Here is a 13,765-nt window from a genome sequence, read left to right on the forward strand (position 1 = left end):
ATGCATGTAAACAAAGGCAAAGCAGAATAACAATCGCCCAAAAACAACCGAAAAGCTAAGTGTTAAGCAAAATCCGACAGCATCAACATTGTACCAATAAGTATAGAGGACAGCCATCCCTAATACACAATAAAACAAAGAAAATACGAACAACGGAATGCGCGATCATTTGTCACACTCATTCAACCAAACAAACACACACACACACTCACACACATACACATTCACGCACCCGTTCATGGGAGATTAGAGTAAAATCGAACGAAAACATATAAACAGTAAACAAACAACAAACATAAGTATTTGCGTTTATCAATGCGAAACCAACAAAAATAAAAATAAAGCAAGAATAAGAAGAATAAGAGAAAAGCGTGAAGAAAAAATAAAATACTCTGATTCCACCACTGCCACAATTAATAAGAGGAAGAGACGCGAACGACGAAATTGAACATGTAAACAAAACGGCACGCGTTGGGCGCAACACGGACATGTATGTGTATAGTGTAAAACAACAAACAGAAACAGGGGAAAGCAACAACAACAACAACAACAACAACAAAAAATTCGCGTACACTCTCACCAACTAACAAGCACACAATGGAAGCGAAAATAATCAATTGACACACACAAACACATACACACGTAAACAGACAAATGCAGCAGCAGTAAGCAGTGCAGTTTGACACAGTTTGGGGGGCGAAGAAAATCAAGAAAAAAACATACACACACACAAACAACTCTGCACGACGATTGAAAAGAAGCAAAACGAAAACCAAATTAAAAAAAAAAACAACAACAACAGAGGGAAGCAGAAGAGGAGGAAAACCGGAAGAAAATCTACTAATAATTATTACAAACAAAAAATAATGGATAAAATATTAAAAATATGAATAATGATATGTTATGAATATATATGAATATATACATGATAAATATTGCGGTGCGTTTGGTGGTTTGTCCGAAAATTCCCAGCCGTTCTTTGTGGGTGGCTCGCACTACTGCAAATTTCAAATTGCAAATAGGGTGGGCCCCATGATTGTTACGTTCGCAATATTAACTTTCCCATCATATGAGATAGTCCAACACAGTGTTTGACATAACTGTAGAGCTATTTATTTGAAGCAACTTTGCCGAAGAAAGAAAGTTTCTATCTCTTTCGGTTCACGTTCTAAACTGATTTTTCAAACATTGCAAGTTTGCCGTTACACATTTTACCGGAGACATCGTGTTAAATGAAATCAACCCCATGAAAACTTACTAGCTCCGTTTTGAGATATCAATATTTTAAAGAAGCATTTTTTTCTTCAAACATCAATTATAACTTTTCAACATAAAGAGATAGCAACTTTGTTGCTTGAACAAAACTGTGCACCATAAACAGTTCTAAAAGATTTTAAGATATTACCAACAATCAATACGAAACTAACGATTTCAAATTGGCTCACTACTTGACTAGCCTATTGGTCCCAAGCAAACGATTAACGTACCCCACTCTAGTCAAAATTCTAGTACTACACTATGTTTGTTGTGATTCGCTATGAAAGTTTGACAGATAAAATGAGGGGTTAGTGGATTTGCCTAAGTTTCGAGGGGTGAATCGATTAGCTTGGGACCGAAGATAGTACCAGAGCTGAGCCAAAAACTTGAGCTCGTTTCTTCGGGACCTTCTGGTCTTAGAGTTACCTCTATGATATTACCATAGAGGTAGCTCTAAGACCAGAAGGTCCCGAAGAAACGTGCTCAACTTTTTGGCTCAGCTCTGGTACTATCTTCGGTCCCAAGCTAATCGATTCACCCCTCGAAACTTAGGCAAATCCACTAACCCCTCATTTTATCTGTCAAACTTTCATAGTGAATCAAAACAAACATAGTGTAGTACTAGAATTCCAACTAGAATGGGATACGTTAATCGATGCACTTGGCACTAATAGCAACAATCAATACGAAACTAACGATTTTAAATTGGCTCACTACTTGACTAGCCTATTGGTCACAAGCAAATCGTTTAACGTACCCGATTCTAGTATAAATGCCAGTACTACACTATGCTTGTTTTGATTTGCTATGAAAGTTTGACAGATAAAATCAGAGGTTCGTGGATTTTCCTATGTTTCGAGGGGTGAATCGATTAGCTTGGGACCGAAGATAGTACCAGAGCTGAGCCAAAAAGTTGAGCTCGTTTCTTCGGGACCTTTTAGTCTTAGAGATACCTCTATGGTAATATCTTAATATCTTTGAGAACTGTTTATGGTGCACAGTTTTGTTCAAGCAAAAAAGTTGTTATCTCTTTATGTTGAAAAGTTATAATTGATGTTTGAAGAAAAACTTGCTTCTTTCAAATATTGATATCTCAAAACGGAGCTAGTAAGTTTTCAGTCTATGCTAATAGGCTAGACCAGTGTGAGCCAATTTAAAATCAATAGTTTCCACCAGTTGATATTACTGTATTGAGCTTCCAACTTTTCAAATGCGAACTGTCGGGCTTTACGTTTCATACCATCCATTAGATTTTGTACCGCTGTTGTATCAACCTTATTTGATGCTGAACGCCATTTTTCATTGGGCTACAAAATGGTGAGTTGACAACCTGGAAGGAGCGGAATACCTAGCCCTGGTCCTCACAAGTTCCTACTTCACGCCTCCTCGAGTCATATGATAACAAAAGACTACCAGCTGAAACATGGACACAGCTGGTTGGCGTAGCCTGGGCAATGTTGCCAGTCCGGCAATAGCAAAGTGAAGAGGTGCGACGCGAACACTGGCGCGGTAACCATAGTACGGTGATAGAGGAAATGCTTCACCAAACCTGAGCGTCTGCTCACCATGGAGGTGCGGCTCAAAACGGCGTCTGTTCTCCATGTTAGGAGCGGCTGATCACCGTCCTAGTGCCAGCGTGGGACTCTAAACAGAGCTGTGCACGATGGTCCCCCGGCGAGACAGGGGGTTGGGGCAGGCCCAACAAGCCGCCCTGGAAAAAAACAAAGTTGCAAATACCGAAGAAAGAAATACGGATCGGAACAATCGGCACAGACCTACGCGACAAAATAAGGACTACGATTGGAAACTCGGAACATGGAACTGCAAATCGCTCGGCTTCCCGGGTTGCGATAGGTTAATCTATGACGAACTTCAACCACGCAACTTCGAAGTCGTAGCACTGCAGGAACTTTGCTGGACGGGACAAAAGGTATGGAAAAGCGGGCATCGAGCGGCTACTTTCTACCAGAGCTGTGGCACCACCAACGAGCTGGGAACCGGCTTTGTAGTGCTGGGTAAGATGCGCCAACGCGTGATTGGTTGGCAGCCGATCAACGCGAGGATGTGCAAGTTGAGGATTAAGGGCCGTTTCTTCAACTACAGCATCATCAACGTGCACTGCCCACACGAAGGGAGACCCGACGACGAGAAAGAAGCGTTCTATGCGCAGCTGGAGCAGGTGTACGACGGCTGTTCGCAACGGGACGTCAAAATCGTCATCGGCGACATGAACGCTCAGGTAGGACGGGAGGCAATGTATAGACCGGCAATCGGGCCAAACAGCCTGCATGCCGTATCGAACGACAACGGCCAACGATGCGTGAACTTTGCAGCCTCCCGGGGTACCTTTTTCCCCCGCAAGGATATCCACAAAGCCACCTGGAGATCACCTGACCAACACACAGAAAACCAAATCGATCACGTTCTAATCGACGGGAAATTCTTCTCCGACATTATCAACGTCCGCACGTACCGCAGTGCGAACATAGATTCGGACCACTACCTAGTTGCAGTATGCATGCGCTCAAAACTCTCGACGGTGCATAACACACGTCGAAGTCGAACGCCACGACCCAACATTGAGCAACTACGGGACACCGGAGTTGCCCAGGACTACGCGCAGCAGCTGGAAGTTGCACTACCCACGGAAGAGCAGCTTGGCGCAGCTTCTCTTGAAGATGGCTGGAGGGACATCCGTTCAGCCATAGGTAGTACTGCTGCAGCGGCACTAGGTACTGCAATCCCGGACCGAAGAAATGACTGGTTTGACGGCGAATGCAAACTGTTAGTAGAGGAGAAGAATGCAGCACGGGCGAGAATGCTGCAACACCGCACGAGATTGAATGACAAGCGCGGAACAGACAAAACTCGGTTTTCCGAAGGAAGAAGCGTCAGCAGGAAGATCGAGATCGCGAGGCGATGGAAAATCTGTACCGCGTAAACGACACACGGAAGTTCTACGAGAAGCTAAATAGTTCGCGCAAAGGCTACGTGCCGCAAGCCGATATGTGCAAGGACTTGGACGGTAACCTTCTCACGAACGAGTGTGAGGTGATTGAGAGGTGGAAGCAGTACTATGACGAGCACCTCAACGGTGAAGCAGCAGAAAACGAAGGTGGCACGGCAACAGACCTTGGAGCACGCGCAGAAGACGACAGGCTACCGGCCCCTGATCTTCAAGAAGTTGAGGAGGAGATCGGTCGGCTGAAGAACAACAAAGCAACTGGTGTAGATCAACTACCAAGTGAGCTATTGAAATACGGTGGTGAAGCACTGGCTAGAGCGCTGCACTGGGTAATTGCCAAGATTTGGGAGGAGGAGATATTACCGGAGGAGTGGATGGAAGGTGTCGTATGTCCAATCTACAAAAAGGGCGACAAGTTGGATTGCTGCAACTACCGCGCGATCACACTGCTAAGCGCCGCCTACAAGGTACTCTCCCAAATTCTATGCCGCCGTCTGTCACCATATGCAAGAGAGTTCGTGGGGCAATACCAGGCGGGATTCATGGGTGCCCGCGCTACCACGGACCAAATTTTCGCGATTCGGCAGGTTCTGCAGAAATGCCGCGAATACAACGTGCCCACACATCATTTGTTCATCGATTTCAAATCCGCATACGACACAATCGATCGAGATCAGCTATGGCAGATTATGCACGAGTACGGATTTCCGGATAAACTGACGCGATTGGTCAAGGCGACGATGGATCGAGTGATGTGCGTTGTTCGAGTATCGGGGACACTCTCGAGTCCCTTTGAATCTCGAAGGGGGTTACGGCAGGGTGATGGACTTTCGTGTCTGCTGTTCAACATCGCGTTAGAAGGTGTGATCAGAAGAGCTGGGATAGACACGAGTGGCACGATATTCAGGAAGTCCATCCAGCTCCTTGGTTTCGCCGATGACATTGACATTATGGCACGGAACTTTGAGATGATGGCGGAAACGTACATCAGACTGAAGGCTGAAGCTAGACGGATTGGACTTGCCATCAACGCATCAAAGACAAAATATATGAAAGCAAGAGGTTCTAGGGAAGACAATGTTAGCCTCCCACCCCGAGTTCAGATTGACGGTGACGAAATCGAGGTGGTCGATGAGTTCGTGTATTTGGGCTCACTGGTGACCGCCGAAAATGATACCAGCAGAGAAATTCAAAGACGCATTATGGCAGGGAATCGTGCCTACTTTGGACTCCGGAGGACGCTCCGGTCGAATAAAATTCGCCGCCGCACGAAGTTGACTGTCTACAAGACGCTGATTAGACCGGTGGTCCTTTACGGCCACGAGACCTGGACTATGCTCGTGGAGGACCAACGCGCCCTTGGTGTTTTCGAACGGAAGGTGTTGCGTACCATCTACGGTGGAGTGCAGATGGATGACGGAACGTGGAGGAGGCGAATGAACCACGAATTGCACCAGCTGCTGGGAGAACCATCCATCGTCCACATTGCAAAAATTGGGCGACTACGGTGGGCTGGGCACGTCGTAAGAATGCCGCACGACGACCCAGTGAAAATGGTTCTAGAAAGCGACCCAACAGGAACAAGAAGAAGAGGCGCGCAGCGGGCAAGGTGGATCGACCAAGTAGAAGGTGACCTGCGGACCCTTCGCAGACTACGAGGCTGGCGAACTGTGGCCATGGATCGAGTAGAGTGGAGACGACTTCTTCGGACAGCAGAGGACAACAAGGCCTTAGCCTGATTGGTAAGGTAAGTAAGCCATTTTTCTTTGAACTGTTTCTCATTTTCATCTATTTCTGAGTTTTCTTGAGGATTCGCTTTACGATTGCCCAATATTTTCCGATTGGACACAGCTCCGGCGAGTTTGGAGGGTTTTTGTCCTTGGGTACAACTTGGACGATGTGAAAAAATGCCACCTCCAGTGGGTACAGATCTGAGTAGGCTGTGCGTGTGTTTGAATCTGACGTTTGTTTTTTCCGTGGAGTTTTTTATTTCGTCTATAAACGGTTGCTGATCTGGCCATAACCAGGCCCAAGAGACAATATCTAGTTCCTCATTCTAGTTCCTATTATTTGCCGCTGAGAAGCAGTTCCGAAGCCAAGTAGAACCTCCACGAGGCGTCCCATCATTTGTCCCATCATTAGTTCCATCATTCTTTGAGTCGCAGCGTTGAACCTGACTATTGGCCACGAAAAGGCTTGCCAATGCACATCAAAAATCGACTACATACACTCGTTTATCTCAAATCGAAGGTAGACATTCCGCGCAACTACCATAAACCGGACTAGTTCACGTTGATCTTCGTCAAGCTTCGTCAACAGTTTGGAATTCTACATCAACACATGTCAGGCAGCCTTCAGGTTCAATTGGCTAAACTTGGTGGGTTCGTTCCTTTTTGTAATTTTTTATCTTTTCAAACCAGTAACGTTAAGAGATCACCTTTTTGTGGTGCGTTACTAAGATCTGCCACCAACCCTAGTCGTGACAACTTCAAACTAGGGAATCAGGATTTTACAGTAATCAAAGGATCACATTTTAGTCCTTGTTACTTTTTAAGACATGATAATAGTGACAAGACTCCGCGCCGTTATGCATTTCTATATTGTAGGGTGTGGTAGACAGTACAACTCGTAAGTATAATCTATATTAATGTATAATACTCCATGTGTTAGTGTTAGGCCACCTCCGATGATAGTGAAGGAATATCCCTTCATTCTCTTGGTTAGACGCGTGTGCTACAGTTCTCGGTTACCACAAGTGGCGACTTGGATGAAAAAAAAAAATAACGATAGCGTGAAAAATTCAAGGTTATTCGCAGATTCAGTGCTAAGTGAAGTATTTATCGAGCAGGTAAATGATTTACATCGATGCGTGCTAGAAATCGAGGATTATAGCTCGAGAAAAGAAAAGTGAAAATTCAACAGAGCCATGCTTAGTGGTCCGCCATTTTGAAAAAAAAAATAAAGCCAGTGGAAAAATATTACAAGCTTACATAGCGTGAAAAGTGAAAATAAATCTAGCGAAATTGAATGAAGTGAACGCTATGTACATGTGCAGAGTATCTAGAGTTAGAAGCATTCGAAATTAAATTAAAATTATATGATTGTCAGGTTGAAATGGTGTGCTGTGGTTCTGCGGAGATGAGCGAGTTGCGTCTGTGTGATAGTGAAAATTGTATGCTGAGCTTCTGCAGATATAATCAAATTGCGTTTCTTTCTGTGTAACGCCGTTATTCAATGTTGATTCCCGGTAAGAGAGGATTTTTAACATTTGAATGAATGAGCCATGGTTCCAGTTTTCAAGGTATGTACAATTGCAACAATTTGAATAGGAGATGACAAATATTACAATCAAGATTATCATACACACGGTATGTTCAAAATAGTAAGATAGCGGCAAGTGCTTATTTGATTGTATTTCAATCCGTCTCATTATTCGCCTGAAAAGAAAAGAATGGCTTCCGTTTTTGTTAGAGCCAAGAATACATCCACAGTTTCAATAAGATAGGCTTATTTTTCTTTAATGTATTAGTAAGTACATATTAATTTTCCTTCGATTATGTTCCTCCATTCGGGAGAGTAACACTCATCCATGCGTAATGATTCTTCTTCTTATTCATTTATATATGGATGTTGGGTTTTAGTGATCGTGAGATTGCACTTGGGGATCTCTATGAATTGACACTGCATGGGTTTCGTGAGATTCTGCTTGGAGAGCTCAATATACGGAAACAGCATCTCACGCATACCAACTCGGGTTCGCATTCGTAAGCACTTGGAAAATAAGCGGTACTTTCTGCTGAATTGGTAGTGAGAATTGATACACAGGGTGTAGCACCAATTCGATATATTTCGTTTCGCTCTGGCATAACCCCATTATAAAGGGTGTCCACGATGAAATTGCCACACACAAAATTGATTCGCAAAATTCGAGTTTTCATCCGATTGCCATCAAATTTTCAGGGATTGAGAAATAACTATTAAACTTCATTTTACCATTTTACTCGTATTTTATTTACAGTCCATACGCAAATGCCCGCACCTTGGCCTTAACCCCGGCCATAAGATTCTGCACAACCTGTGAATCAACCGTTTTTTGCATGTAAACCCATACTTTCTTCAGTTCCTCGACTGTCTTCACTACCTTAGGTCGTTTAAGAAGGTGCTGCTTCATAATCGCCCAGTACTTCTCGATGGGGCGGAGCTCCGGAGTGTTGGGAGGGTTGAACATTTTCGGCACGAAATTGACCTACCATACCACTTCAGCACGTCCTTGGAGTAGTGGCATGAGGCCAAATCCGGCCAGAAGATTGTTGGGACGTTGTGGGCCTACAGGAGAGGAAGCAGCCGCTTCTGGAGGCACTCTTTTATGTACACCTGTCCGTTCATCGTGTCCTGGGTCACGAAAGGTGCACTCCGCTTCCCGCACGTGCAGATGGCTTGCCAAACCAGGAATTTCTTCGCAAATTTGGACATCTTCTGAGTGCGGACATGCTCCGGAACGCTGAACTTATCCTTGGCCGTGAAAAACAGGTTGCCGGGGATCTGTTTGAAGTCGGCCTTCACATATGTTTCGTCGTCCATGATGCAGCATTCAACTTTCGTCAGCATGTTGAGGTACAACTTCCTGGCACGGGTTTTGGCGGACTTGTTCTGCTTCTCGTCGCGATTAGGGGCCTTTTGTACCTTGAACGTTCGAAACCCAGCCTTAGTTTTGGCCTTCTGGACAAAACTTCGGCTTAGGTGCAGCTTCTTAGCCACATCCCTAACGGAGGCGTTCGGATTTCGGTTGAAGGCCCCAACTACGCGGTTGTGATTTTTGGTGTTGTACGGAATACTTTTTCCTTCACTTCTGGGCTTCCGATCGGTGGTCAACCGTTCCTCGAACCGCTTAAACACTCGCGACACCGTGGAATTCGCGATTCCCAACGTTTTAGCGATGGAACAATGCTAGAGATCCTTGTTCTCGTGATGAATGCGCAAGATTTTATCACGCACGAGCTGTTCTTTCGACTCCATTTCCGCGAGTTTTGATCACAGGACTTTAAAACTTGCAGGATGTAAATAATGCACTATGAACTAAATCCACCCAAATTTTCATTAAATTCTACCTAACGGTTAAAAAGTTAGAGCAATTTCATAGTGTGGCAATTTCATCGTGGACACCCTTTATTCCAACAGCCTCTAGAATATGTTTTTCAGCAGTTGTAATTTAAAACGAGAGCTAAAAAAAAAAAAAAAATTATACATAAATGTTGGATTAGCTGTTCGTCTTCATGTTTTATTACGCGTAGGACGGAAATGGGTCCCATATGCTGAAGTAGTCCTACACTCTATGTGCAATGTTTCGCTCAAACCGGAATAGCTTATGCTAAATGAGAAAAAAAAGATCAAGAGAGTTGTTGAGGGTTGTGTGTGTGTGTGATTAAATTCACTGGTTTGGAGTTGGAATGAAAAACGAGGCCCTGTTTCCAAAAGCGGCATCAATTTAAGCATGGTTCTTCGAAAACATTTTTTTTATTATGTGAATACAACGGCAATCGATGTTTTTTTTTAAATAGGAAAATGGAACAGCCTGTGGAAGAGGTTGTTCAGGTACAGATGGCATCGTTTTTTAGTCCAGCGTCCTACAATCTACCTCAGTTTAAATTTTCTCACCTACCGCCATCTGAGGTAAGGAACGCTTGGATTGGATGGATTCGGTGGTTTGAAAACGTGATGAGCGCATCAAACATTGACGATGGAAAAAGCCGAAAAGCTCAAATGCTTGCTATGGGAGGCATGGAACTTCAAAATGTTTTCTACGGCATACCTGGAGCTGATGTCAACGATGCTGATGGAGAAGATTCAAATCCATACGAAAAGGCAAAAAAGAAGTTGACGGAACATTTTTCTCCCAAGCAACACGAAAGTTTTGAAAGATTTCAGTTTTGGTCTATGTCTCCAGGTGATGAAGAACCAATTGAGAAATTTCTGTTGAGGGTACAACAAAAAGCGGACAAATGTTTTTTCGGTAAGACCGAACAACAATGTCGCCAGATTGCGATTATGGATAAAGTTATCCAAAACTCATCCGAAGAGCTTAAACGGAAACTGCTTGAGAAGGAACATCTTACATTGGACGACGCCACAAAGATTATCAACGCGCATCAATCAATAAAACAGCAAGCTTCTTTGATGAAATCTGGACCAAACCATAAGGTAGACGTCAACCGTTTGTTGGTAAATAAGCAGAGAATTCCGTATTACAAAGACTCTGGAATATCGGCCTATAAAGCAAGATGTTCCCGATGCGGTAGATTGAAACATCAAGGAGTAGAAAAATGCCCCGCTAGTGATAAATCTTGTCATCGTTGTCGCAATATTGGTCACTTCCAGTCCATGTGTAAAGCAAACGTTGATCGAACTGTAAGGATTGATTGTCATACGGATTTTTTTTTTCTCCTCCTTACAATATATTTTATTTTCTATTCATCAAGGCAACCAAAAGACGGTACTCTCCGTATAGAACTGGACGTGATTACATCAAGCGGTCTAGAACGGTAAGAAACATAGAAACTCGTGAGGATAACGGAGGTAAGCAGGAGGAATTTCCGGTTTACAACATCGCTGATGAAGATGACGAATTTATCAAGTGTCGTGTGGGTGGAGTTGAAATTGAAATGCTCATCGATTCGGGTTCGACGCATAACTTAATCGATGACACAACATGGGAGTTGTTGAAGTTAGGAGATGCTAAGTATTCAGCTGAGAGATTTGATGATTCGAAACAGTTCCTAGCATATGGTAGAGTACCATTGAAACTTTTAACAGTGTTTGATGCAGCTCTTGAAGTTATGGATGGATCCAAAGTTATTTCAACAGAAACAACATTTTACGTTATTGAAGGAGGACAGCAATCGTTACTTGGAAAACTTACTGCACGGAATCTGGGACTTTTGCAGGTTGGGTTGCCGAGTGCGTTGGAACGGACTGTCAGACATGTAAATGAATCGAAGATTTTTCCGAAAATCAAAGATTTTCAGCTGGTTTTGCCTATAGATCGTTCCGTTCCACCTGTAATTCAGCCACTTCGTCGGTGTCCTATTCCCATTCTTGGACAGGTGAAAGCAAAACTGGATGAGCTACTGGAAATGGCCATTATCGAACGCGTTACAAGACCAACCTCTTGGGTATCGCCCTAGTGCCAATTATGAAAGACAATGGTGAATTGAGGTTGTGTGTCGATATGAGACGTGCAAACCAAGCGATTCAAAGGTTGAATCACCCTTTGCCCGTTTTTGAAGATCTTCTGTCACGGTTTAGTGGAGCAAAGTATTTCACAACTTTAGATATCAAACAGGCGTTTCATCATGTTGAGCTAGCGGAAGAAAGTCGAGATATTACTACCTTCATTACCAACTGGGGCCTCTATCGGTATACTCGACTACTATTTGGTGTGAATTACGCTCCGGAATTTTTCCAAAACCTTATGGAAAGCATACTGGCTGAATGTTTGCATACAGTAGTTTTTATCGACGACATAGTAATTTGGGGGTTGACAGAGCAGGAACATGATGATGCAGTAAAACAAACGCTAACTGTGCTAAATAGTCATGGGTTGTCTCTCAACGTTCACAAGTGCAAGTTTAAGCGGCAAGAAATCCAGTTCCTTGGACACAAGCTTTCAGAAAATGGCGTACTTCCCTCTGATGACAAAATAAAGTCACTTTCTGGATGTCGACCACCGCGAAACAAAGAAGAGCTACGAAGCTTCCTAGGGCTCGTCACATATGTTTCCCGTTTTATTCCAAACTTGTCAACAACAAGTCATCCTCTACGGGAGCTTTTAAAGAGTACCAGCAACTTCCAGTGGTTAACACAACATAACAACTGTTTTGAGACTCTTAAAGCACGAATCGGAAATCTGGAACAACTGGGGTATTACGATCCGAAAGATCAAACAATTCTTGTAACGGATGCTTCTGGAGTAGGACTCGGAGCTGTGTTGGTACAATTGAAAGAAAACCAGCCCCGTGTCATCAGCTACGCGTCCCGTAGTTTGTCACAAACGGAACAGCGATATCCACCAATAGAAAAGGAGGCATTAGGAATTGTTTGGGGTGTTGAACGATTCAAAATCTACCTGATGGGAATATCTTTCACGTTAGAGACAGATCATCGACCTTTGGAGGTATTGATTAATACTTCATTCAGTTATTCCAACATTTTATAGCATCACTTTTTGTCTAGGTACTGTTTACATCAAATTCACGTCCAACAGCCAGAATTGAAAGGTGGATGCTTAGGCTGCAAGCCTTCAGATTCAGGGTTGTTTATAGAAAGGGTTCCTCTAATATCGCAGATACCTTATCTCGGTTGGCATCGCATATCACAGATCAGTCTTGGAATAATGAATCAGAAGTGTACATAAGGCGAGCTATGGCTACCACATTAGCTGTACTGACAGATGCATTAGAAAAGCCCGATTATGATGAAGACATCGAATGCACTATACGTTCAATCCAAGAAACAGCTGCGATTGATATTTCGGAAGTAGCTGAGGCTACTGAGAATGATAGTGAGTTACAGGCTGTGAAACTCGCTGTCATGACTGAAGACTGGTCATCTATTCATGTGAAACAATATTCGGCAATAATATGCAAATAAAATCTTCATGCGGGGATCAAAGTTGATTATTCCAAAAATTTTGAGGAGCAGAATGTTGATGCTTGCTCATGAAGGGCATCCTGGCCAATCTTCTATGAAAAGACGTTTGCGAGATCGATGTTGGTGGCCAAACATGGACCAAGAAGCAATAAAAGTCTGTGAGAAATGTGAAGGTTGTAGATTGGTACAGGTCCCGGACCCTCCTGAGCCGATGCAACGTAGATCTTTGCCGGATAAGCCGTGGGTTGATATTGCCATCGATTTCCTCGGACCGTTACCCTCAGGGGAGTACATTTTAGTAGTAATCGACTATTTCAGTCGACACGTTGATCTGGAAATTTTGACCACCATCACCGCCAAGGAAACAATCAAGAGGCTGGACAAAATATTCCGACTGTGGGGCATTCCACGTACCATAACCCTGGATAACGCGAAACAATTTGTTGCAAGTGAATTCGAAAATTACTGTCGAACAAAAGGAATTTTTCTCAATCATACATCACCGTACTGGCCTCAAGCCAACGGTGAGGTAGAACGACAAAATCGTTCTCTACTAAAAAGGTTAAAGATTGCTAACGCGCTCTATGGTACCTGGCGGACGGAAATGGACCGATACCTGGAAATGTATAACAACACACCTCACACAACCACCGGTAAAACACCTAATGAGCTTCTCCAAAATCGAAAACTACGGTCAAAATTTCCGGAACTGGACGATCTGGCTACAGCTGGCCCTTCAGCTGACTTTGCTGATAGGGATAAGGTTCTAAAATTTGCAGGAAAGGAGCGAGAAGATAATAAACGCAGAGCAAAATCAAGTGGCATCGCTGCAGGGGATGTCGTACTGATGCGAAATCTACATCCCACGAACAAACTCTCGACTAACCATCGTAGGGG

At 43.7% G+C, this 13,765-nt stretch overlaps 1 protein-coding gene across 1 annotated transcript in view; it reads right to left on the reverse strand.

Moving 5' to 3' along the window:
* spg (dedicator of cytokinesis spg) overlaps positions 1–13,765 on the reverse strand; it is a 243,224-nt gene that overhangs the window by 2,575 nt on the left and 226,884 nt on the right. The gene's annotated exons all lie outside the window — the stretch shown is intronic.

The sequence above is a fragment of the Ochlerotatus camptorhynchus genome, unplaced genomic scaffold (genome assembly GCF_037179485.1).
Source record: "Ochlerotatus camptorhynchus isolate MF236.1 unplaced genomic scaffold, CSIRO-AGI_Acam_v1.1 ptg000185l, whole genome shotgun sequence".
NCBI lineage: Eukaryota > Metazoa > Arthropoda > Insecta > Diptera > Culicidae > Ochlerotatus > Ochlerotatus camptorhynchus.